This window comes from Cydia amplana, chromosome 2 (assembly GCF_948474715.1).
Source record: "Cydia amplana chromosome 2, ilCydAmpl1.1, whole genome shotgun sequence".
Lineage (NCBI taxonomy): Eukaryota > Metazoa > Arthropoda > Insecta > Lepidoptera > Tortricidae > Cydia > Cydia amplana.
In genome coordinates, this window is record NC_086070.1 from 6,548,254 (window position 1) to 6,574,971 (window position 26,718).

The following is a 26,718-nucleotide window of genomic DNA, read 5'->3' on the forward strand; positions in this document are numbered from 1 at the left end:
GATTGTCTTTGGATTGCCGTATTTCGGGAAATCATATTACCGTAAAACGGGATGAGTAGGTTTCGCGGGGAGAGGTGGGTTATGAATGGAGAGAGAAGGTTTGAGAGGGGGGTGAGAAGGGATTTTAAGGCTACTGCTACAAAAATAATGTATTCCAATTTAAAATGGAGCTATAGTAATACGCATAATAACAAAAACGATCCAACAATCTTCCAAAATCACCTTTGTATGAAAACCCCTCTCACCCCAAATACGAGGCACTACGGGGTGAGGTGGTTCAGGCGGAGTATGTCACTTTCTTAGGACGTCACATTCTGAGTTCGTCACTTTCTGACTTTGTCACTTTCTGAGATCGTCACATTCTGAGTTCGTCACTTTCTGACTTTGTCACTTTCTGAGATCGTCACATTCTGAGTACGACACTTTCTGAGGACGTCACTTTCTGAGTACGTCACATTCTGAGAACGCCACTTTCTGAGGACGTCACTTTCTGAGTTCGTCACTTTCTGAGTTCGACACTTTTTTAGCATAGGTACGATTTAACAGTATAATATACCTGCACGAAAGATGTATACTGCCAGCAACCAGATTAATAGCTGTTTGACATACGGTCGCTTTTATATCCTACATACCAATACCAATCTCTGTTTGCCTTACGCCTGACTCGTAGAGAATTCCATTTGGCAAAACGTCCTATGTGTCGTGCAATAAAGTGAAAATAGAGAAATAAATAATAATAAAAAACAATCTAATTATGTTTCAATCAGAGTATTTAATTCAGAATAAGTACTTAGAAACTACAAGCACCAAAACATTTAGCTACAAATTGGAGTTAGGCCGGCAACAGCTTCAATTCAATACACATAAATGTATCGCACAGTAGGAAAGGAACCATGATTTTATCATTCTCCGCTGTGATTAGCTCGTGAAGGTATCACGGCAAGCTCGCTGACACCAGTAGAAGGTCATAATTCCAACATATTTACATTTAAACGGACTGCCGCTCCTTTCGTGACAACATATTCTTCAGCATACCGCGTCTTCTGTCATGTCTCCATAAACTCAAACGTCTTTTTTTTTCTGATGATAGTGTAAATTTTGGATACCTATCTGCGTATAAAAATGAACGAAAGTGACGAACTCAGAAAGTGACGTCCTCAGAAAGTGGCGTTCTCAGAATGTGACGTACTCAGAAAGTGACGTCCTCAGAAAGTGTCGTACTCAGAATGTGACGATCTCAGAAAGTGACAAAGTCAGAAAGTGACGAACTCAGAATGTGACGATCTCAGAAAGTGACAAAGTCAGAAAGTGACGAACTCAGAATGTGACGTCCTAAGAAAGTGACATACTCCGCCTGAACCGGTGAGGTGGGTTTTCCTCTTTATCGTCAAAGTTATGAAATGGAACTACCCAAAATAAAATAAAAACTAAAATACAAACGTCCGGAACATTTATTATTTACACCATTCAGTTTTCATATGTAAAAATAAAATGTTATCGAGGTTTGAATTTCAGTTTTGACCCTACTCACCAGTCACCCCATTTTACGGTACTGATATTAAGATATCAAGCACTCTAGATACTGGCTGTTTAACCAGAGAATAATGTTGTGCTGACGCCGACATGGAAACGAGGGCAAAACATTCATACAATTAGGTTAAAAACGCCACCGAACTAAGTATCGTGACCCGCACAGCACCATATATCTTCCTTTTTTGCTATCTCTCCTTGGATTAGACCGTCGCGGCTGGCAGGCTTGCATATGTTCCAGCGATTTTTCACGGCTACGGAACCCGTGTTCAAAGGGCACGCAGCCCGGTGTCGCAATCACGATCCCCGATCACGACTAGTCCTCTACTATTTATTCTTACAACTTCTCATCCCGGCCACTGAAAAACCACCCTTAACTTTAAGTAGCTTAAGTCCAGACTGAACGCAGAAATATCTTAGTTTGCAGACAAATTTGAGACTGCGAATAAACAGGGAGATATAGACTTTAAACAATGGAAATAAAGCTTATGGTAGATCAAAAATGGGGAAGGGGGAAGGCAAAATGTCTCTAAACCGTGTCGCTACTAGCCTTAAAAGCATTAAGTTTATTTTAGAGATAATAATCATTGCGAATGCGAATGCTTTATTGTCAAGATAGAGTTGTCTTTTGATTCTTTTTGGTTCGCTTTGGTTTTAATTATGAATTGGTTAGCTTCACGCATGCAATATTCACATCTTAAGTAAAAAAAGTTTAATAATCTTTATATAATTATCATCTAGTTCCAATTTTATATTAGCTGATAAGTGATAACATTAGCTTAACCGTGATTGTGGTTGGTAAGTGCCTGCTCAATGGAAAACTGTTCTGGGTACTACGATGGTCGTTAGCGTAGACGACCCTTGTAGTTCTCGGTAGCTCAGTTGGTAGAGCGGCGGACTGGTATCCCAGAGTCGCGGGTTCTAGTCTCGCCAGACAGTGAGTTTTTCCGCTTTCCTTTATTTCCAAGCATTATAGTATATTTTGATTGCCTTGAGTGATGATGTTTCAAATCGACTTTCTATAAATACATTTTTATTTGTTTGTACTGGATCGCAGTCAAGAATTCTTTTACCTTCCTCCTGAAGCATGGCCATAAATCTGGTGTGACAAAGTGGATAAGTCAAACGCATGACTGGGTCCCTCTTGGGTAGGAAAATTTAAGATATATGCGCGTCCTTCCGTATTAAAATCTTTAGGTGAAAATGTTACTACATTTTGCAAAAGGATTTCTTTATGATATTTAAAATTTACAGTAAGTATATGTTTTGTGCGTTTTGGTAAGATGAACTCAAGTAACCCAAAAAATACTTACTGTTCTAACGTTTAAGTTTTATGGTTCCGTTCACGGCTTTTAATTAGAATAGTTTTTACGAGACCATACCTAATTACATTTAGTTAGGCATAATGTGAGCCTAATAAACATGGAAGATGTCTTAAACGAAACTTTATTAAAGTTGACGTTCTATGAAAATTAATAAACCAAATACTTACACATTCAACAATAAATGAGCCGTAATGATCTGATGAGTTCTAAAGATAGTTAAAATTCGTAACTTAATATAGATAAATAAAGTAAAAGAAATATGTAAAGGTTATTATTTATTAATCTCTTAAGGATGAATTTGTACGCATTTTACATATTTACCTACCTAGGAATGAAAAAAGGAAATCAAAGCAAAGCTGGCTTATTAAAATAATTTCGGAGAAGTGCGTGCGGTGCGTTCCGAAACTACCTCTTCTCACGCAAACACTGACAAACGAACTTAAAAAGTAGCACAAAATTAAATAGAATAATAAAAACTGGACCTAGTGCCTCACGTAATATGGTAGCTTTTAGTTTTAAATAAATAACGGGTGTTTTGGAAACGTAATCAGTAGCTAGCTAAACCTGTCCTGCTGACTTATTGTACGTGAGTATCATAAACACAGATTTGGAAAAGTATGTAGGCGAGTAGAAAACTAATTAACTACGTTAAAATACGAAAATATTTTAAAATTCTTGCCTGCGTAGGCTGCGTAATATTACTTATTATAGGTTAACAATGTTTTTCCAATCTATGTCATCTGCATAATTTAAATTATACAATATTAGGTACTTACTTACCTATGTTTCAATAATTAGTAAATATTTTACTCACATTGGTATTATTATTTTAGGGCCACCCCACATCTGGCGTCTTTCGGGCGTCGGCGTCGGTCAGCGCTAGGAAAAAGATGTCGCTGCGCAGTTACGTCGACGTTGCGTCGACGTTGCGTCGAGCAGGGCCATAGAGTTGTAGACGCCGACGAGACGCCGACGCTCGAAAGACGCTAGATGTGGGGTGGCCCTTAAGTAGCTACGATTTTTATTTATCTGTTAATTTTCGCAGTTTAATTTCAGAGCTTATAGCCTATCTTTGAATTTGAAAGCTCAATAAAGAAATACCTAATCAGCAAACTATAATGATGCACCGCCATGCTTATTCTTTCCACTCTTATCTCTCCGCACAGAAAGTTAATAATACCAAGGGTAGGCACCCCTAAAATTAAAATGGCCGCTGCACGATCGGCAGCCATTAGTCATCCCGCCATGCGCGCTGTCATTTGTCTAGGGGTGGGGAGCATTCTCACTTATTCGAGTGTGAAACGAATAAAGTACCTAACTGATGAAACATACTTGTGATAGTAAGAGTAATTGCTTTTTCCTATTAGGCCATTAGGGGTTCGATTAAGGTCACCTTAATAACTGAGTACTTTTATGGTGTACCACAGAATAAATAATATGGTAGGTAATATGTACTATGGTTCATGCTTTGGGTAGCGTTTAATGTTTAATACAACATAAGAACATTCTCTTCTTTAACCTTTCATAATATGTGTGTGGTGGCCATAAATCGTGGGTTCAAACCAGGGATGTTGCGAACATCCGCATCCGCATCCGCAACCGCGGAACTTCCGCATTATTTTCAACATCCGCATCTGCATCCGCATCCGCATAAAATCGATGCGGAGCTCATGCGGATGCGGATGTCGAACAAGTCGGTACAGGAACGTCTTAGCGGCGGCGTAGTGCTAGGTAATTTCGTCATTACCTATAACGAAATCGTCTAGATCCAGAAAAGTCGGCCAAGTTACTGTTTATTTAATATAACGCACCTATATTCTTGCTCAAATAATAAACGTTTCGTTTTTTTAAATAAAAAAATACTAAATATGTAATATTTGACGTTTTCTAAGTACCGCGGATGTGAGCCTTTAAATATCCGCATCCGCATCCGCATCCGCGGATGTCAAAAAATCTGCATCCGCAACATCCCTGGTTGTTTGAACCAGTTCTACTGTGTAACGCAGAAACAATCATTCAGTTACAAATTCAGTCAGGAGCCTTATCAAGTTATCATACACAGACAAGAGGTTAAAATGTGTTTAAATAAATATGTAACTAAAAAAAATAAGTTTAACAATTTGTTCAAAATACATATTAAAGTAAAATTACGTCTCTAAAATAAGTAGCCTAATAAATTTACTGACTTAAAATTAAAATACACTCAACACCGAACATAAAAGTAATTTTATTTGTTTTAAATAACTTATTACTGTACCGTTTAACCAATAAACACGTGTTAGTAAGTAAATATTTGAAGTGCGACCATTAAAATCAAGTTTAATGCCTCGTAAAAATTAATGCCCTCATAATCGTTCATCCAACGCCATTGTTGACATAAAACAGCGCCCTCTATTGCCGTACCATGGAACCGCTTCTCCGCTACGTCACAATCTCGCCCGGATGACAAACGACTTTTATGGCAGTTTTATGACTGTTACATGCTTGTTTATTTACTGTTTTGTAATAGAATGTCAATAAACAATGTTGATAACAATAAAACGAGAGATATTGCGCTCGATAGCCGCCGGTTTTGGGTAGCAAGTAATTTGTTAACAGAGACATCTAACGGTGGGTAGATGAACTTTATGCTAGTGGTTTTTTGAGGAGCGTTGAACGCATCCGTCTTTATAGACGCCCGGAAGTGCGGAAGGCCAAGATTTAAAAATATGATTTATTTACCATGTGAATTCAGTTTATTTATCCTTAGATTCCCATAAAATAGAACCAACAAAATGATAAATACGAGAAATTTGTATTTGAATTGATAATTACATTTATGACTAAGTAGATTTTTAAAACAAACTTTACCTGGAGCTTTTTACATCCGTACCTAGTTAACGAGCGAATCATCATTTATCACGTTACTGTACATCAATAATTCATTGCTAATAACATAGTGGTATTGACGTAATTAGTGCAATTACGCGCCCACCCAGCACACGCGCAGAACGCTACCGTGCTACACAAATGCCCCAAGTGTGTTTTTCAATCTAGTACACTTGCGTCGTTTTATTATACAGCGATAAAACGGTACTAATCCACGGTGCTGTATAAAAGGTGCCAGTGAGGTTAAGACGTGAGCGTTTATAAGACGTTTTGCGATCTAGTAGTATGTAGTAATTGAATTTATCTTCATCTAAGTGAGGTAAGGTAAGATAATTGCGTTCTTCACCTTTGTGGAGGCGCTGTAAGGTTAAGCCTCACTGTATTAAAGGTGCGTGAACGGTTGACAATAGGTGCGTGGTCAGATCATTGCTGAGATAACCCTTTGTGTAGTTTAAGTTACGTACGTTGTGTAAAACTCTATCAGTTGATCCCTTTTAATTTATTCTTGTCACAATCTAAATACATACATAGTTTAATTTATATGTACTTAGTTTATTACGCATTTTTTGAAATCTAACCCCGTTTATTATATTACAATTATATTAACATGATATTTTTTTTATTTACATAATTTATTTAATACAAAAATATGTAGTAATTCTATTTGGTTTAAGTAATTAAAAATAAAATAAAAATGTACATAAGAAAAGTACGCATGTCTAGAGAGGATAGTAAAAAGTACTAATACATTAATTTTTAACTCAGTATTTTTTATAAAGTATATTTCCATTCCAAAAGCATTCACTTATATAAAAAAAACCGGCCAAGTGCGAGTCGCACTCGCGCATGTAGTGTTCCGCACCATCAACAAAAAATAGAGCAAAAAGATCGTGTTTGTTGTATGGGAGCCCCCCTTAAATATTTAATTTATTTTATTTGTAGTATTTGTTGTTATAGCGGCAACAGAGATACATCATTTGTGAAAATTTCAACTGTCTAGCTATCGCGGTTCATGAGATACAGCCTGGTGACAGACGGACGGACAGCGAAGTCTTAGAATAATAGGGTCTCGTTTTTTACCCTTTGAGTACGGAACCCTAAAAATGATCGCCGAAGGCGAAAAAGCTAGTAGGTATAAAAACTGTTTAAGTGTCTTGACATGGTTGTTAATAATGCCTTATATGTACATATTAAGTTTTAAATAAGTAAACAATTAAGTGTTTTTACTAACAGGCACATTTTTAATATGTCTACGGAATCTTATTAGAAATATTAACTTATAATCTGTGTACTTATAGTATAACAGGCAACCAACAAAAAATCTACTGTAATTAATTTTATTGTTTTTTCAATGTAGTCTAATCAAATAAGTACTTACTTAAATATATGTATTATAATCTTTCTAAAATGTACGAATCTTTTTATGTCGGAAAAACTTTTTAGTACCTCTGCTGTAGAGACACCCTGACAAATTAAAAAAAAAACATGGAAACGCATACCTATGCCATTTTTTTTTCAAGTTTAATTTAAAAAGTTTATTAAAACCAAATCCTCAAATTCTCGCACATACATCATCGACAGCTGAGCGTTTATCTATGCGCTATTGTACATTATAGGGGAACAATTACACAACCATTAATCAGAACAGTGGATATTGCCCCGGGCAACCCTTTGTTACACCCTCCCGCCTAAAGACCCGCACTTGATTAGGCGCGGTAACTTACTTTTTACCCTTTTGTGTTGTGTTTTGGAAGTTGGAACGGGATTTTAGATTCCAGGGCGAAAATATGTCGTATTCTTAGTAGCTGTTTTATTTTTCTGTTATCTACATATCTTTAGGTTTTTATAAGACGTCAATTTAATGAACATGAACATAGATTTAATAGGTAACTAAGAACTAGGGAATATTAGGAACTTATTATAGTTGTCCCTATGCTTAATCAAAGCTCTTTTTCAAGCTTATTTTATTCATTTAATTAGAATATTTAATAAAACTTAACAACACCAACAACATTATTCATAACAAATACATACAAACATAATTTATAAATAAGTATAATAAAGTAACTGAACAAGGCTAATTTGTATGTACATTTGTATTTTTTATGAATAATCTAATAAAATATATAGCCTGGCAACTGCTTATTAGACGGCATCTTATATGATTTCTAAAAATATTATATTCATACAAAAATAATAGAAACTCTTCATTTTCATAATACTCGTAAAATTGTCAAAATACGACCCGATTTGCGGTATCAAGAATAATACCTAACGATGTTTATGTTTCCTAAAATCTTACTCAAGATAAAAACAAAAGTGACTTCTGAATAATGGCATTGTTATTTGTTTTGTGCATAATCACATAATTCTTGGCAGATTTCATAGTTTTGTAACGGCTTGTAGAGGATTAATGAAAAATAAAATTATTTTAACAACCGTTGAAACCGTGAAATTGTATTCCACCGGGCAGTATTTTTAATTAGGAGATTTTTTTGGCCCCTATCCAAGACAAAGAGGAATTGGTATAGTTATCACAGAAATAATATTTTTTCTATAGTTCGGTGCAATAAAAATGTTTAAAGTAGGTAAGGTATATTTAGCAGTAAAATGAAGGACTAAATAAGTACCACAAACTCCAGTAGGTTAGGTACCTAATTGGCGATGATCTACATATAAGAGCCTTTTTACATAACTTTGCTTGGTTTGTGGTACAAATGTGGTGTGTATAATCTAGATAGTGTTGAGTCGCTCACTCGTGAGGCACCTCATTTGTACCACTCATTTTGTTAATTTGTCGCAGTACTTCGTACCATAAAAATGTCTTACTTCACTCCTCTATTCATTTTACTCATTTACTCGCGCGCATCACAAACACCTCTTGCCACACAAATCATTCACACACTTCAAAAAAAAACTCTTATCCGTTCAAATTCACTCGCGAGTCTCGCGACCCTCAAAACTCATACACTCCTCACAACTCGCAACAGAGTCCCTGGATCGCGCGAGGCGCTAGGTGCTCGCCTGCTCGCCGACACTCAAAACTCAAATGTCTCAAATGAAGAAACGAGTAATGATCCACACTGTCAACTGCCGAACTACAAACCTTATTGCAACGACAAAAGGTCCACCGAGAAATGCGTTGAGTTTGTACCACTCACCGCCTCTCTGTGACATGAACCCCTCAAAAATCCTTTCAAAATGAAACAATGAATTAGAAATACCCAAAGAGGGAGTGAGACCGACACGCGACGTACTTCAATATCGCTTCGCGTCACCACCGAAAATACGTTAACAATTAAACACGAAAGACAACAAGCGTAAGCGCTGCAAGCTTTCATACATCTTAAAATAATTGTCGCTGTTGGAATTAATGGAATAGTTGACGCTGAAAATATGCTAGTACCTCACCTCATTTGAAGTAAGACATTGTAACACCTCATTTTAGAAAATGAGGTACTCATACAAACTCATTTTAAATTGATGTCCTACCCATCACTAAATCTAGAGGTGACATTAAGAATGTACGTAATTGAATGAAAGTATAAGTTAATAAAATCTATAAACATTATACCAATAAAGAAAACTCTAAGCGGATATAAAGGTGTACGAGTAGTTGCTTGCACATTTAAAACAAAACACGTTGTTCTTCCAAGGCTGGCGTTAACGCAATAAAGGCTGTTATTTTATTATTTCCTTGGTTAATTTTGTAGGAAAAACTGGGCGTACCAAACAGATTATTATATTTGTAATGCTTCCTCCACGTGTGTTAAGAAGAACGTGCTTAGTAATAGTGTAGTAATAACGCTTTAAGTACAATTCTAAAATATTTTTAAAATATAAAATGAAGATTGAATCAATAACAGCAACGAAATAAAGGCTTTTTTTAGAATTAAATCGGGGATCTTCATAAATCATTCTTTGTGTAAGTATTCTCATTAATACACCTTACTATCCAAACAAAGCACAACCCCTAATCACTACACCGTGTGAGCAGAAGGCAGTAACTGCGTTTTAAAGAGGCGACGCTAGCGCCACGCCACCCATTAATTATTTCGGGCGAACAAATGACGCACCTGATTAATGATTTACGTACACAATTCCACGTCCACACCAACCTATGTATCTACAAGCAGAGGTATACACATTGTGCAGGCGTGTGTTATATATATGAATGTATATCATTTATTATGTTCGATAGTTACATGTGGATTTCGGGTAATATTTTCATCATGTCATCATTTGCAGCTATTTTTATAGATTACTAAGCGTTCTTTTCATCTATGAGGTATGGATAAAATAGAAAATTAAAATACAATATTAAAAAAGCGGCCAAGTGCGAGTCGGACTCGCCCATGAAGGGTTCCGTATTTAGGCGATTTATGACGTATTAAAAAAAACTACTTACTAGATCTCGTTCAAACCAATTTTCGGTGGAAGTTTACATGGTAATGTACATCATATATTTTTTTTAGTTTTATCATTCTCTTATTTTAGAAGTTACAGGGGGGGGGACACACACATTTTACCACTTTGGAAGTGTCTCTCGCGCAAACTATTCAGTTTAGAAAAAAATGATATTAGAAACCTCAATATCATTTTTGAAGACCTATCCATAGATACCCCACACGTATGGGTTTGATGAAAAAAAAAATTTTGAGTTTCAGTTCGAAGTATGGGGAACCCCAAAAATTTATTGTTTTTTTTCTATTTTTGTGTGAAAATCTTAATGCGGTTCACAGAATACATCTACTTACCAAGTTTCAACAGTATAGTTCGTATAGTTTCGGAGAAAAGTGGCTGTGACATACGGACGGACAGACAGACGGACAGACAGACAGACAGACATGACGAATCTATAAGGGTTCCGTTTTTTGCCATTTGGCTACGGAACCCTAAAAAGGAAAATAGTGACGTTTAAAGAAACTAAATGATATGCTAAAATTTATCAATAATAAAATTAATAAACAATACTTAAAAATGCGACAGGAGTTACAAATACTTTGTTTTTGTAGCAAGTCTTTTATTTAATAATTCTAACTCCTGTTGCCTGGACTATCGGATGCCAATTGAACGATATCTTTGATCGTGTGTGGCAGACATCGCTATTGTTAGTACAATAAGTAAACGGGATAGCTGCCAGACCGCTGGATTAGTAGCACTATTTCTCTTACTATGTTATCATTATTTCATGTTTATACTTATTCATTTATTTATTTTCACATTATATAAACACTTTTTTTTTCGAAATTCTAAGCGACTATTTTAATAAGTATTCACTGTATAAAAAAACTTTTTTGTAAGCCTTAACTTTATTCTTGAAGAGCTATCAAACGATGTGTCAGGAATTGATAGCTATACTTTCGGCTTTTTCGTCGAACTTGGCCAGGCATACTGCACAGTAGGTATTTAAATTTTCTTGTATTCGTTATAAAATAAAGTGACTTTTATGACGTAAGTACCTCTAAAATATCGTATCTGTTACAAGTAGTGATACAAACAAAATAAGTAATACATACATTTAATACCGCCTATGTTTTCCGTATAGGTATTAGGGTTTAGGGTGACCATAATGAAATTGATTTCCCGGGTAATAAAATGCATCCTTGATAATCCGCCATTTTTATTAGAGCCCCCACATTGGCAGGTCAGGTGGCTCTCCAAAGGGTCGCGGGTTCGAACCGACTCGACACTTTCCTGTGATTTATCTGGCCACCCGTTTTAATTTTGTTCTGATATATAAACGTGTGTTGTGCGAATATTGTAACTTAAAACCTAGAGTAGGGGCAATATACCTACTATAGAGGAATTTTGTTTCGTGTGTTTTTGGATAATATTGTACATACATTAAGTATGCATATATGTCACCGTGAAACCCGTTTTTAGTGAAAACGCGTTTTCTCTTATTAATATTAGTTTCCCGAAACGCCTTGAAATACTAGTTTGCACTGGGATTTTCATTTACAACTAGTTTTCGCAAAGTGTATTTGGTCAAAACTAGTTGAGACTAATTTTGCAAGTACATACCTTGTTTATAACTAGGGAAAACGCTTTTTTGACCAAGGTAAGATGTTTCAGAAAACTAGTTATAAGTAAAGAAAACGCGTTTTCTTTTGAAACGGGTTTTTACGGTAACATTTTATAAGTTCAATGAAATAACCTTTTGTGTGTAAAAAGTTTAACTAGAAGTACCTAATGAGAACAATTTAATAACTGTTCCAAGTGCTTATTAAATATAAAAGAAACTTATACATATTTTATAAGTTCATCAATATAATATGTAGGTAAATGATGTGTTATTAATTTTAATGGTCTCTTAGCTTTTTCTCATTAGCTATAGAATATCCGTTACGTAGTAATAATAATATAACGGTGCATGTATTTGCAAACATCGTATTTACACCTATAAGTTTTTAATTTGGTTAATAAATAGCCACCTTCAAAATTATAATGTTAACTGTATGGATTCGACAGCAACACCCACTATTAAATAACATTTTGTATTCAAAACTACCTATTATTAGACAGCGATGGCTTCGGGCTTTGAAAAATTGTAAGTAGGTATCTTATGAGATTTTTTTGCGAAAACTTTTTATGGGATATGTTCAAACTAAACAATAAAGAATAAAATTAAAAAGGTCTTACCTCTATATCTGATTGAGAGTGTATACGAATTTGAACCGTTTCACAAATAATATATTTTTCGAACGATTTATTATTGTTTTTAGTAGTTTGATAATATTAGGCTATATATAGGTATTTGTAAGCCACCTAAATCCTGAACGTTTTGCTGTTTTCTCTCAGTCTTTACCAAATTGCCTATCTGCACGGTCTGATAAGTCAATCAAAGCCAAAAAAATATTTCAAGCAGTGTTCCAAGTCCGAACTTAGCAAGATTTAGATGAGGGATAAAATCGGCTCCCATTTAGCATCGGCGCCGGTATCACAATAGGTACTGAACGCCAGCCGATTTAAATTTATTTCGGACGTCGGTTACTTCCAATTTAAACCTCTTAATCCGCTATGATATATGTCGGTATTCAGCAGGATTAAAAGTTCTACGGAAAATAACCGGGAAAACCTTTTCCGGGGTCGGATTGACCCGGACAACGGGATTAGGTGACCGGGATTGAATATACATAAATCTAGGAAGCTTTAGGGGCGCAATTAAGGCTGATAAGTCATCCCGCGATGATGCGGGCTAATCACGGATCCGCGTAAACATAATTCCGATATTAAAATTCTGCCCGTGCAATGGTCAGCCGGGTGTGGGGTCATAAATTATTCAATTTCATAGTAATAAAATACGCGTGACTGGAGCCGCGGCGTGAAAAGTTTTCAGCAATTACGGGTCGAATATAACAAAAAGCGTGATTCCACCGCGCGGGCTGGGTTCTCATTGGCTGCGTAAGCGCGGGCGATTCGAGTTCTTTTTTCAAACAGCATAGCTTGACCTCGACATCCGTAACGACTACGTGTAGTCGTAGAGCGTTTTTCCACTGGTATTTATGAACCATTGAGTCGGTAGCCCTCGGAAAGTCGCTGGAACACCCATGACCCGCGCACGTTATTCATGCATCAGCTTGTGGGGAAGGGTAGTGCAGTGACTTATAGTTTGTATTAATACGTCTCGTACATAGGAATCCGATCGGGATCTAAGTTAATTGAATTAATTATTCGCTGGACGATTTATTAGCTCAGTTTGGTAATGATGAAATGTTACTGAAGGGTCAGTATTGCCACTATTGTGCCAATGTAAGTTTCGTTGCTCCCGAGTAAAAAACAACATATTCCCGCAAAGTGAGGTAAATACTAACTGTAAAACATTACAAATCAAATTTAAATAAACTTTTAATAAAATATGTAAGTACTTATTAACAATCAAATTCATCACTTCAAAGTAAATTCTACTCCAGCCAACATGAGGAAACAACTCAAAATTTGCATCAGATTACTATGTCACTTTTATAGATAAAATGCAACTTTCTCATCAGTTGTTGAAGTACATACCTACATATAAAGAGAGACTTTTCGAGCTGGTGGTGTGAAAAAAACATTATTGGTATAGATATTACCTATTCCACATCACTTTATACACCGACTTTGAAGTACTCCCTATCGCACAATCCCATTATATTTCATAAATTTTCTGTAATTCACAATTTTATAAGCATGGAAGTGTCCCAGCCAAGTTGGGTAAACCTACACACCAGCACATAGGCGGCTGTCAAAAGTAATTTCCCCTTTTTCCCACTAAGCGCGTCAATAATAACGAATTAACGAGTATAGACATAATAACGGTAATTGCGATTTCACGATTGTCGCAATCGTTCCCAGCGAATTAATCGCAAAAACCCTGCTATGCAGAGGATACACGAGTGATATGCGGCTGATTTATAGCGGTTTAATTAAAACAATTAGTCACGCTGTACGTAAGCAAATAATCTTAGCATTATCAGTGATACCTAAACAACTAGACTGATCAACGTGGAGGAAAAAAGGAAATTAAAGGATAAATAATGAGAATTTCTTTAGTAGATATTTGCTTAAAAATCGCCTTCAGTACCTACTTTATTACAAACTTGTAATAAAATGTTAAAATATGTATTATTCGAACGCTAAAAATACGTTTCTGCCTAATTGAAACCAAAAAATAAGATATTTATTACATGCAGATGAGTTTACGTAAAGAGCAATTAGGTACCATTTAACAAAATACTTAACATTTAATAAAATAGTCCACTATGAGTTTTCGCACTTTTTGCCCATAAAAAATTGGATGGGGTAATTTGGTTTGGAGGTTAAGTGCCTCATTGACTGGAGTATCTTGGAATCTAGTCGCGTGCGCGAGAGCATTACAGACGTGTTGAGCTAACGCGTTATTGTATTTTAATGGCATGTTTAGTTTTATGATAGATTCACTTGTTTAAAGTATAATATTATTCCGATCATAATTTATGCCATCTAAATATGTTCGACGATCAAAGAACTTAAATAGGTATCTGTATCTGCAGTCTACCTGTACCTATACCTAAGCCTAGAAGTATGGAAACAACGTTGTTTTATTAAATATCTCATCTTGTTATAATTAGTAAGGTGTATTTATGTTGGTAACCGAATCCTTACTTTAAGCAAACCCCAAAATATTAATAACACACCCTAAGTAGGTTTTAAACATTTCGTTTTTGAATTTTTAATGTAAGTAGTACAAAAATCACAGTTTTTCTATTATCATATATTAGGTAAGCTCGTTTCCATATATACTTTTGACCTGAAGTATACCAATATAATAAAGAAGTCCACTCCACACTTAGTTAGCACGGACGTGAGCGGTCTAAGCAGCCATTAAAATTAGGGTTGGGCCTCAAAACTGGCGGCTAGGGCAGGGCCGGGCGCGCCTCGGGCCGGCAAAAAAACGAACCAAAACACACATCGAACATACGGCGCAACCGAGCAACGATGAGATGAAATATTTCTCAATGTCCGTTGTTCTTGTTACTTGTAACTCAATATTGAACTTGGCCAATGCTTAATTATAAAGTTTTATTTTAGAACGCTCGGCTTCAAATAACTTTATCCGCGAAGCTTTTAATTAATAAAAATCACGGTTAAATAAAAAAGTATCGAAAACATCTACTTAATAGCTGGCTTGAAATTAAAAAGCAATTTGGTAACCGTTACTAATTTAGAACGGCGTCGGAGCTCTCAATTTGGGAGGGGCGCCGAGGGGCTGCGGCCCTAATCTAAAAGCTGTCAGTTAACAGGCCAGACAGCTGCTCGCTGGCCTTCTATGTATACCCGCCCTTATATCCGATAAGATATCCTATCCTATATAGATAAACAATTGAATTTCCTTGCAAAGAAAATATTTTCAATTAATATCATGACATCTAGGTTCATAAACTTCTTAAGGGGACGGTATATGACGTTTTCGATTTAGACCTCACTTTGTGCAATCAATTTGTTCAATGAATGATTAATAACTGCATTAAATTATACGCAAATCTGTTCACGAAGAAGCCGTGTACCGGCTCTTCACGCCATATTTTTTTTTATTTCCTGTAATTCTCTACAAATCGACACTAAAAGTGTCCAAAAATCAAAATATGGAGTTCCGTTTGAGCAAGACGCATTACAGTTTTGTCTTTGACAGTAATTGAGTTGTTGTGGGATTTTGAAGGCTAGATAACTAAACTACCAGATTATTATCTACTTATATTTTTACTCACAAATACAACACAGAAATTCAATCCCAAATGTAAACTTTCGTATAATTTCCATACATTGACGACATCACTCAAAACTCTTCTTCGAGTCAGATGGCCGTTGGCCTTGCATCGAAGCAGACGTGTACATCGTCATAGCTCGTTTTTGACATTAATAAAGACATTTCATCATATACGCATACGAAAATGTATACCAGTAGATAAATTGTATTTCATAAAATAGGGTAAATAAATATAATCACGTCGAGCTCCAGTCAAATTTTAAATGTGAGTTGTTGTTATTTACGGGTCGTAACGGTCGAAAACAGCAGTAAATTATCCTAAAACAATACGATTACAATCGAATTTAAGTAACTTGTTCCTTCAAAACCCGCTTAAAATGAAAAAAGTTTAAAGACTCGTTTTACTGATTGGGATTGATTTTCATTATGCTGGTATCAATTTTGCGTCATTATAAAAATGTATATGACTTCTGTACGTCAATGACTTTTGATGTCAATTAATTGTAATCTTGTATTTATGTTAGAGAATATTATATGTTCATTTAAATATTACTCATCTATTAATACGAAGCGTAATTCGTTTAATACCTAAAGACTTGCAGTGTCTACACCTACTTTGTTGACGTTCGTTCCGTCTATGTATGCGATTACGTAACGTGCTGTTCTGATAATCTTCAAGAATCAAGATAATTAATAACGGCAAGACCAGCATTTAGTACCAGCGAGTTTTGCGGATTTGGAGACCGAGATGAAGCTTACAGGCCAATATCGCTGCGGCCTGGCCTGTTTATTGTTATGTGTATAAATCGAATGTTATATTAATTTACTATAAAAAACAATGTTTTATTTCAATGACATTCTGTGCGTAGAGGTATGTATGTTTCGGTGATTATAAGAATTATGTCCACACAATAATCGTGCAAAGCAGAGACTGCATTATTTCTTTACGGTATAAGCGGTAAGGAAAAACTCATTGGTATCCTGGCTCGTACCAATGAGTTTTTCGGAACTTATGTACGAAATATCATTTGATATTTACCACTAGCTTTTCGGTGAAGGAGGAAACATCGTGAGGAAACCTGCATACTCGTAGTGCATACATTTGCGAAGAAATTCAAAGCTGTGTGTGAAGTCCCCAATCCGCATTGGGCTAGCGTTGAGATTATTGTCTATACAGGGTGGTCCAAACCGTGACGTCCAAAAATCGTGGGCTATCATAATGTACCCCATATGTATGTTAGCCGATTTTTCGTAGTTTTCAAGTTATGATTTTTTAAGCTTTTAACTTTTCCTATGTAGGTAATATTCTCCGACCGTCCTTAGTCTGGGACCGGTCTGAAAACCAGCGCCGGGCACCTAGGCCCGGCACACGCTGAGACTGGAACCCTGTGCCTAATACAAAGATCTTCTCACTTTTGTTTTGTATATGATAACAACTGTTTTATTTTATTATGTAAGTAATTCTAACTCTATTTTATGTTCATGTATGTGGCAATAAACAATTCTTATTCTATTCTTATTCTTATTCCTATGAAATTCCGGGGTTCCCATACAGAGTGGCTGAAAAATAACTGCATTCCGTTGCCAGGGAGGTGTTGGGATTATACTGAGCAACTTTTATTATGGGACCAACCCCGAAATCGCGAAAAAAAAATTGGCTTTTTATACATTTTGGCTAGTCCATTTTCTATGGAAGGGTAATTTTTTTTCGCGGTTTCGGGGTTGGCCCCATTGTAAAAGTTGCTCAGTATAATCCCAAAACCTCCCTGGCAACGGAAATGCAGTTATTTTTTAGCCACTCTGTATGGGAACCCCGGAATTTCATATGAAAAGTTAAAAGTAAAAAAAAAACATAACTCGATAACTACGAAAAATCGGCTAACATACATGGGGGTATATTCTGATAGCCCACGACGTGAGGAATCTAAAAAAAAATTTTTGGACGTCAAGGTTTGGACCACCCTGTATATAGGCTGAATTATTATTATTATTTATAGGCGGTACGGTACCGTTATTATTTATCAATACCGCTTCGTTTTGAAGGTACTATACCTGTTGAAATATAAAGTACGGTACCGGTATAAAATTGCAGCAGGTACAACAATTTTTTATAGGTGTACAGTCAGCTGCAGAGAAAAGGTACCACCCCTGCATACAATCTTCTATGCAGGGGTGACCTGCAGCTGACTGTACCTAAACCATCACTGACCGAGCGTAGGCGAAGGTCTCCGTTTCAGCTTGGGCAAAAATACTTTCGTTTGTTCGAATGTTCTCCTTTGCATATCACATTTCTCAAATATCTCGAGAAAATTTGTAAGCAGGTTCGGTAGTTGGATATAATTACTCGGTTTCTTTTTTTTTTATAAGTTCTAATAGGCAGAGATTGGCATAAAGGACTTAAGCGACAGTAGGGTCTGTGGTACTTAAGACCATTGTGATTATTCGTAGTGTCCGACCGAAGATTCGGTTTCGGTTTCGGTTTCGGCCATAAAATCATGTTTCGGCCGTAGTTTCGGTTTCGGCCAAAAAACGGCCGAATCTTTCGGCCTGGCCGAAACATACGAAATAGTACTTCGTATTATGAAACTAAACTATGTGACAAAGACCAAAAGTTGGCGAGCAAGTAGGACAACCATATTTATATATACAGAAATTTGTGTTTCGGTCGGACACTAATTATTAGGTACTTACTGATTACGCTGCGCCGCGTGGAACGTGAGGTGCGTTGGGGTAAGTACATACAAATCATTCAAGAAAAAAATCCCTTTTAAGATCACTCGTGTGTCTGCCCCTAATAGACTAATTCAATTGAAATTTGGTACACATTTTTCACATATGACAAAGAGTCGGTGATCCAAAGATGGACTAGTAACGTAAATAAATAAACTTTTAACTTTGCGGCCATTTTTTTGTATCGTGTGATATATCAGATATTAAATTGTAAGATATTTACTAATAATAAGCATTGGTCACGTAAATTATTTTTAGTCTTTTTTTGCAAGTATGAATGATATAGAACATTATTTCAATTATTTTTAAAATTAAGCCTATCCAAAGGCGACTTGGAAGATGTGTCATGGGGATCTATATTCGTTGGGTGAAAAACAAGTTTTTTTGTCTAATTATCGTTTAAAACACAATCGATCGGCAATAACGCGGGCACATAAAACAAAAAACTTCTTTTTTCACTCATAAAACTCCTTAAACCTAATAAGAGCTAAACAAAAACAAGTGCGAGTCGGACTCGCATTCTAAGGGTTCCGTATATTAAGTCCGTCTCACGCTTGACTGCACATTTCTTATAGATTTTCCTGACATATATAGGTAAAGAACTACTTTGTGTATTTTTTTCAAAATTTTAGATCCAGTTGTTTCGGAGAAAGTGGGCGGAGAATGATCATTTTTTGCCTATTTTCATGAATAACTGCTGAACTATTAATCCTAAAATTATAAAAAAAGTTATGTTTGAGATTCTTACAATGAGCTCTTTTATTTGATATGTAACACTATATAGTTTAAAAAACATATTTTTTAATTTTTTCATTTACCCCCCCCCCCAAAAATGGCTACCGTATTTCAAATTCTCTAAAATACATTTTATTTACGTTACACGTCCATCTTTGGGTCACAAATTTACATTTGTGTGCCAAATTTACATATGTGTGCCAAATTTCAACTGAATTGGTCCAGTAGTTTCGGAGAAAATAGACTGTGACAGACGGACGGACAGACAGACAGACGCACGAAGAATTATATGTATATGCACTTATCCCAACGCACCTCTCGTTCTACGCTGCGCGGGGTTCATTGCCGCTCCTACCGCCGTAAGTGTAAGTACAACTACATCATCAAGGCTACGATCGAAGATAATCAGTTCAGCACTGAAATAATAGCGGTGGAATGCCAGTATAATATTTAATTATTTATTTTAATTTTATAAATTTAATAGCAAAATAAATAGCGAATATAGGATACTCGTACAAGTAAATCTGTAAAGATCTTAGGGGTACATCAGCCGACATATATTATTAAATTTTATTTTGTCGGCCTTAATTAAATTTCCACCCTGCCGAAACTTTATTTATTTAAATTTTTAATTGAATTGATTTTTCGCCTTATGAATAACCGTATAGAGTAGTAAATAACATTTTACATCTGACTTAATGACATCTGGGTTTATTCGGTTTAACTTTACAAAACGCGTATCTCGACAAAGCCATAATATGCAGAAAATAGTTAACAATCAAATGAATTAAATTAGAATTTAAATACGTCACGTGTGACATGAACAGACAAGGAGAGCAAGATTTAATGTATTGTTTCTCTTTCTTCTTTCAATGGAACGTTTTTACAGTTTCTGTTCCTCAAAAGAGGTCAGTGGTTAACACTAAACTCAAAACGCAATCTTAAAAAAACTTGATGGGTCAATGACCTGTCCCAGTAAAGTGAGGTAGTGTGCGTGAAGTGCGCTTGTGTGTGAAATGGGGTAAATTGACAGAATCTGAAAATTTACCCACCTCTACCGTCACCTTAAAGTTCCCCGCTAAGGTTAGCTTATATTAAAAAAAATAAACTCTAAAATTTCTTTTTAAACACTTCTTCATTTTTGTGAGGAAGATCAATCTTCCACTGCTAATGAAGCTGATAAATTAAGCATAGAAACTATAATTTATTTATATAAAAAAAAGAACTATAATTCACTTCCCACATTTAGGACAGCTTAAAATCTCTAAGCAATCTAATACGTGCGCCTACGCGTCTTTAGATTTAAAATTCGAACGTCGAAAATCTAACACTGGCCAGTTGTATTAAAAACCACTTCGTATCGACGAAAAATTTGCATTTAAAAATCGAATATCCATTTTCGGCGACGCTAATTCCGCTTCTACTTTACGACAGAGTAACTATTTTCGTAATACATTCTTCTATCGATGGGTTATTTGATAGATTTTATTATATTATAAACACATAAATTTGTCTAACGCAACCCGATGGTGTTTTCGATCAGATATCAAAATAAAGTCTTAAGAGCGAGAATTAAATGAAATTATCTGCTTTGACGACATTAACGACACATTCATTCATTTAGATACCTAGCTAATTGAAAATGTATAAAAATGTAAATTTTACGGCTCTTATCTTAACTCATAGGTACTTATGCTTTGATTCTTCTTCTTCCTCGCGTTGTCCCGGCATTTTTGCCACGGCTCATGGGAGCCTGGGGTCCGCTTGGCAACTAATCCCAGTAATTGGCGTGGGCACTAGTTTTTACGAAAGCGACTGCCATCTGACCTTCCAACCCAGAGGGTAAACTAGGCCCGTATTGGGATTAGTCCGATTTCCTCACGATGTTTTCCTTCGCCGAAAAGCGACTGGTAAATATCAAATGATATATCATACATAAGTTCCGAAAAACTCATTAGTACGAGCCGGGGTTCGAACCCGCGACCTCCGGATTGCAAGTCGCACGCTCTTACCGCTAGGCCACCAGCGCTTAGGTACTTATGCTTTGATTGTGAAGTAAAAATCGGTTTTTCCGTTCTATTCTAGGTAGTAGGTACCTACTATTTATGTGTTTATGCTTAATTTATCTAAAAAATATAGTAGCTCAAATATTAATAATCTTAACATTCGAAGCCATTCGAAATTTCAAGTTGTCAATAAATTAATACACTCATATCATAATAATTTTTAACGATCTTGACCTTCTAGATATTATTTATTGAGAGCTAAAAATCGAAACGAGATAATCTTGGTTGTTTGCATTAGTTAGCCGAACGCACGGGAGAGGTCCAGGGACGTCAAGGGAACCTAATTCTGGAACCGGTTCTGCCCGCCACGGCAAATGGCCAGGGACACTTTATAAATTTAAAATAAACCGATTATGCTAAACGAGTGTGCATGTCGATAGATATACGAAATAAATCTTCCATCGCAATCTTTGTGTAAGAATTTCCGATCGGGGTTGTCGCGATTTGTAAATAAACTAGTTAGATAAGGCAAACTGGATTCAAGACCTTGACAAAAAAGGAAATGGTAAACACGAATTGTGCAACCTTAATCAGTCTTAAAGTCGCCTATTTAGTTTTATGTTCTTTTTGTGCATCAAAACAATACTATTCTCGAATGATGTACCGAGAATAATTAAAGACGGTAACAAAAGGCGGCTGAATAAAGAAATTTCATTATCTCACGGAGTGTCCACTTTTTACGTCGTTGCTCAAAATTTTTTCTTCTGGCGACATTTCAATAGAGACTTAAAACAAACAAGAAAAAAGCTCGCAAGGCTGCAGTGAAAGGCAGGACGCCGTTAAATGAAAGAACTTTGTAAAAAGTTTGACACATTTTTAGAAACATCAGGCACGCAATGTTTGCTCGCGCGGACCGATCGTAAATTTTAGTGTAGCGTCAGGATGAAAAAGGGGACATCATTGTTAAAAAGTTTTAAAACGCGTCCTGTGATTCCGATAGCGTCATAAATTTTAACGCTAATAATACGCAATATTTGTTGGTTGTCATCGCCGGCATGAACAAGATCGAGAAAAGTTTTAATATGGACTAGAGCATCCTTAAAATCGTTTTCAATCAGAGCAATACACTCCGTTTTATCCACCCCAAATATTTACTGTGCGATGTATTTTTAGGTTGAGCTAGAGATTTTCCCTTGATTCCGTTTGGCAATCAGATGTTGGATATTGCAGGCGCGCTGGGTGTTCCCCCCGATACATTTCCTCCGCGGATAACAGAAAGAAGTGGGCTTCTTTCAACCGAGGCACGATAAGAATTTCATTTCCTCGCCGCTGAGAAAGAATTCGCTATCTGAGGAAGTGATAAAAGCACTGGATTCAGTTCAGGTGCTGCTAATATTGTGCTCGCGGCTTTTTGAATTCCGAAACGGCTAGGGGATGTGCTTGATATTGCAGGTATGTTTTAGAGTAATTTTTTATGCATCTATCTAATAGAAACGTATTAAATAATACCTACCTAAGTAGTAATAAAAAGGATATAGAAATCAATCAATGGCATAATTTTTGTAGAGATGAGGGACGATTGAATCTTATGGTGTCACCCTATTTCACAGACAGAAATTTCATAGAATATCGTTTCTCAGAAATTATTTCATATATTATTTGGTTCATATACTTTCAGTTTCAATATTATTGTTTCATAGACTATTTACTTGGTTGAAACATATTTCACAGAAATTCAGTTGAATGAATATTACTATCAAACTTTTTACATTTAGAAACTTATCAAACAGTAGAATTATGTTTCGTGTATTTTTGTTTCATAGACACAGATTTCATAGATTGTTATTTCATAGGAACTGTTTAATATAACATTTAGATCGAGTATTTTCTTTTCAAATATTATTATTTCAGAACTTATTCACTTTATTTAAATTTATTGAAAAGAAACTCAATGCAAAGAATTGTAATATTAGAACTGCGACCCCCGCAGAAACAAATTGTTGCTAGAAAAGTAGGTTAGGTTAGAACTGCGACCCCTGCGGAAACAAACTGTTGCCAGAAAAGTAGGTTAGGTTAGGTTAGAACTGCGACCCCCGCAAAAACAAACTGTTGCTAGAAAAGTAGGTTAGGTTAGAACTGCGACCCCTGCGGAAACAAATTGCTGCCAGAAAAGTAGGTTAGGTTAGGTTAGAACTGCGACCCCTGCGGAAACAAACTGTTGCCAGAAAAGTAGGTCAGGTTAGGTTAGAACTGCGACCCCCACAGAAACAAACTGTTGCTAGAAAAGTAGGTTAGGTTAGGTTAGAACTGCGATCCCTGCGGAAACAAACTGTTGCCAGAAAAGTAGGTAAGGTTAGGTTAGAACTGCGACCCCCGCAGAAACAAACTGTTGCTAGAAAAGTAGGTTAAGTTAGGTTAGAATTGCGACCCCTGCGGAAACAAACTGTTGCCAGAAAAGTAGGTTAGGTTAGGTTAGAACTGCGACCCCCGCGGAAACAAACTGTTGCCAGAAAAGTAGGTTAGGTTAGGTTAGAACTGCGACCCCCGCAGAAACAAACTGTTGCTAGAAAAGTAGGTTAGGTTAGGTTAGAACTGCGACCCCTGCGGAAACAAACTGTTGCCAGAAAAGTAGGTTAGGTTAGGTTAGAACTGCGAGCCCCGCAGAAAAAAACTTGCTAGAAAAGTAGACTAGGTTAAGTTAGAACTGTGACCACCGCAGAAACAAACTGTTGCCAGAAAAGTAGGTTAGGTTAGGTTAGAAAATTAAAATATTAAGTTTAATAAAATGAGAAACACAATTCTATGAATATGCAGGCTTGGAAACAAGTTTTATATAAACTTAATATTATAAGGAATAATAATATATGACCTGAAATTTCATAAAATGAATTTCGAAACATTAATTTTCTGAACTATAAAAAATATACAAATAGATCTTCTACAATGTATGTGCACTGGAAGTTGATCATTCTATGAAATGATAATATGAGAAACATTTTCTATGAAGCGCAATTCTACGAAAATGTAGTATATGAAACAACGTACGATTACGTACGAGGGACGATTGAATCTTATACATAAGTAGATTAAAGAATATTTTATTTGAATAGCTAAACAGTTTCATCCTGAAACCTGGTCAATGTATTTGCAAATCCAATGCCGTGTCTTTATATTAAACAAGGATATCAAAATAAAAGGAACAAACTCCGAAGAACGAAACGAATCGGTCGCAGCTTTGATTTTATGAATTCCCAAAGCTAGGTCAGAACCTTTGCCTTCGTCTCCGGTAGAAAAAATAAAATCTGCGTCCACGCGAATTTAAACCTTGTATTTATTGCATAAGAATGGTTGTTGTTTTGGACAATGATTCACATAATATGGTTCGATTTTGCTTTTAGGTCTGAGAATCCGGATGACATCTTTTATCGCGATGCATTCCTCTCGCTCTTTAGAGGATCATCGAGCCGCGCCGCTGAGCTCTATTTATTTATTGCGTTTCGATATTACTAAATAATATTCATTTTGGTAAAAGTTTTGTTAGACTTTATGTACTAAATTAGTAATTATTTAATTCATACCAACGAATATGTGGATGTATAGGTATTGCTTAATTACACATATATAGATATACACAGTAGGTACCTATGATACATATAAAATTATTTTGAAGTAGTTTGAAATCTTACTATAGATTTAGTATTAAGTTTTTATTATTATTTATACATCAGTTTGGCTAGTTAGCCAGTAACAGTTGTTTCCGACAGTAAAAAAGGCGGCAAATTTTATGTACTTATGTAAAATCTGTAGTAAAGAATGAACACACATAAGGTTTTTCTAACTTCGCGCCTTATTATTATTTGGTACAATATACTATCTAAGGGTTTTCCAAACTATTGTATTATTATATGTATAATATGTAGTTAAATTATTTTATTAATTAATACTCACGATTAATTAAATCCTCTTAAATATCTTCATCCACTCACTAATTGATTTATGTTGACACTGTTTCACCAATAAACAATCTCCAATACCACTTAAACACTTGTTAATTAGTCGTAAAATCTTTTTGGTTTCTAGTTGGAACACTATAAATTATAAAACAATTGATAAAGGATTATCATCCTATTGTCCTCTTATTAAATTCTAATTAAGTAATAGGAGCAATAAATCTCGTGCCGCGAAAACTTGTCCGATACGTATGGCCTATACAAATCCTTGTTTACAACTGACACTGTTGTCCATATACAAGAATCGTGTTCCGAACTCACCTAGCGCGGAGACGGCATCTGCCCGCCATCGCACAAAAACCTACACCACAATGGACCCCATACCAAAAGCGGCCCAATTTTTTAACTAACACAACCTTACAACCCTAGCACACTAGCTCGACTGTACAAAAAAAGTCACGAGGTAGGGGAAAAATTTCGTAAGCCATTACTCGGCTCTATACAAAAGTTTTGACACGATCACTTTGCGCTTGGGCACACAGTCTATTTTAGTGGGGTACGAGACGGCGATAGGCGGGCAGTGACTAATGACCGCGCGCGCGAGAGAGACGGCTGGATGAATGTGTGTCGCATTTGAATAAAGTTTAGGGGGACCAAAGATCGTGAGCCACGGGACGCCGAGTAGGTGGTGATAAAGCATTCGTAGCGCGCTCGCTCCCAAATCGAATACGATGAGTAATAATATTTAAAAAGCAAGATTTGTTACCTGTCGAGCGCCCCGAGATAATGCCCTACGTTTTTTGAGAGAAAAATACAATTAACTAGCCCCGAGTTATAAATCATCTTGTTGTACGCACCGGCTCAGGTTGTACAATTATATTTCTTTCATAAAAAAAGGTGACGGTAATAGAAAATTGTAGCGGTTTAGAAGTGGTCTGGCTGAAAAGAACAGATAATTACCGGCAAGAATGTGAACCGCAGGCGCACCACTGTTGTTAGATTAAGCTTTTTTTTTAAGTTATTAGGTCCCTTTGTATATTTAATTGCTAAATGAGACACATCCGCTGTTTCTGTATTATTTTTGCAGTAATTTCAACAACTTCTCCTTAGATATCAATAACAGTATGTTATTGATATCTAAGGAGGGTAGGTAAATATTATTGCAAATGATAGGGCACAAAAATGTAAGGCTAATAAATAGAGTAAGAAATTAATATAATACCTACACTACTTCTCTATAGATTATTTAAACGTCATTGTACCTAGTAATAAAATGGCATAATTGAAAATAAATAAAGGCAATAGCGTGGAAATAATAAAGCACTGCACTAACTCATCATTTTAAA

At 35.9% G+C, this 26,718-nt stretch overlaps 1 protein-coding gene across 3 annotated transcripts in view; it reads right to left on the bottom strand.

Annotated features, from left to right (window-relative positions):
- The window catches only part of LOC134662038 (homeotic protein antennapedia-like), a 238,605-nt gene that overhangs the window by 150,660 nt on the left and 61,227 nt on the right, over window positions 1-26,718 (bottom strand). Inside the window, exon 1 of one of the 3 annotated variants that reach the window (XM_063518302.1) lies at window positions 25,371-26,359. The exons of the other annotated variants lie outside the window; for them this stretch is intronic. The gene's annotated coding sequence lies outside the window, so the exon portion shown is untranslated. Of the gene's footprint in view, window positions 1-25,370; window positions 26,360-26,718 lie in introns of those variants that run through there. 3 annotated transcript variants of the gene reach the window in all.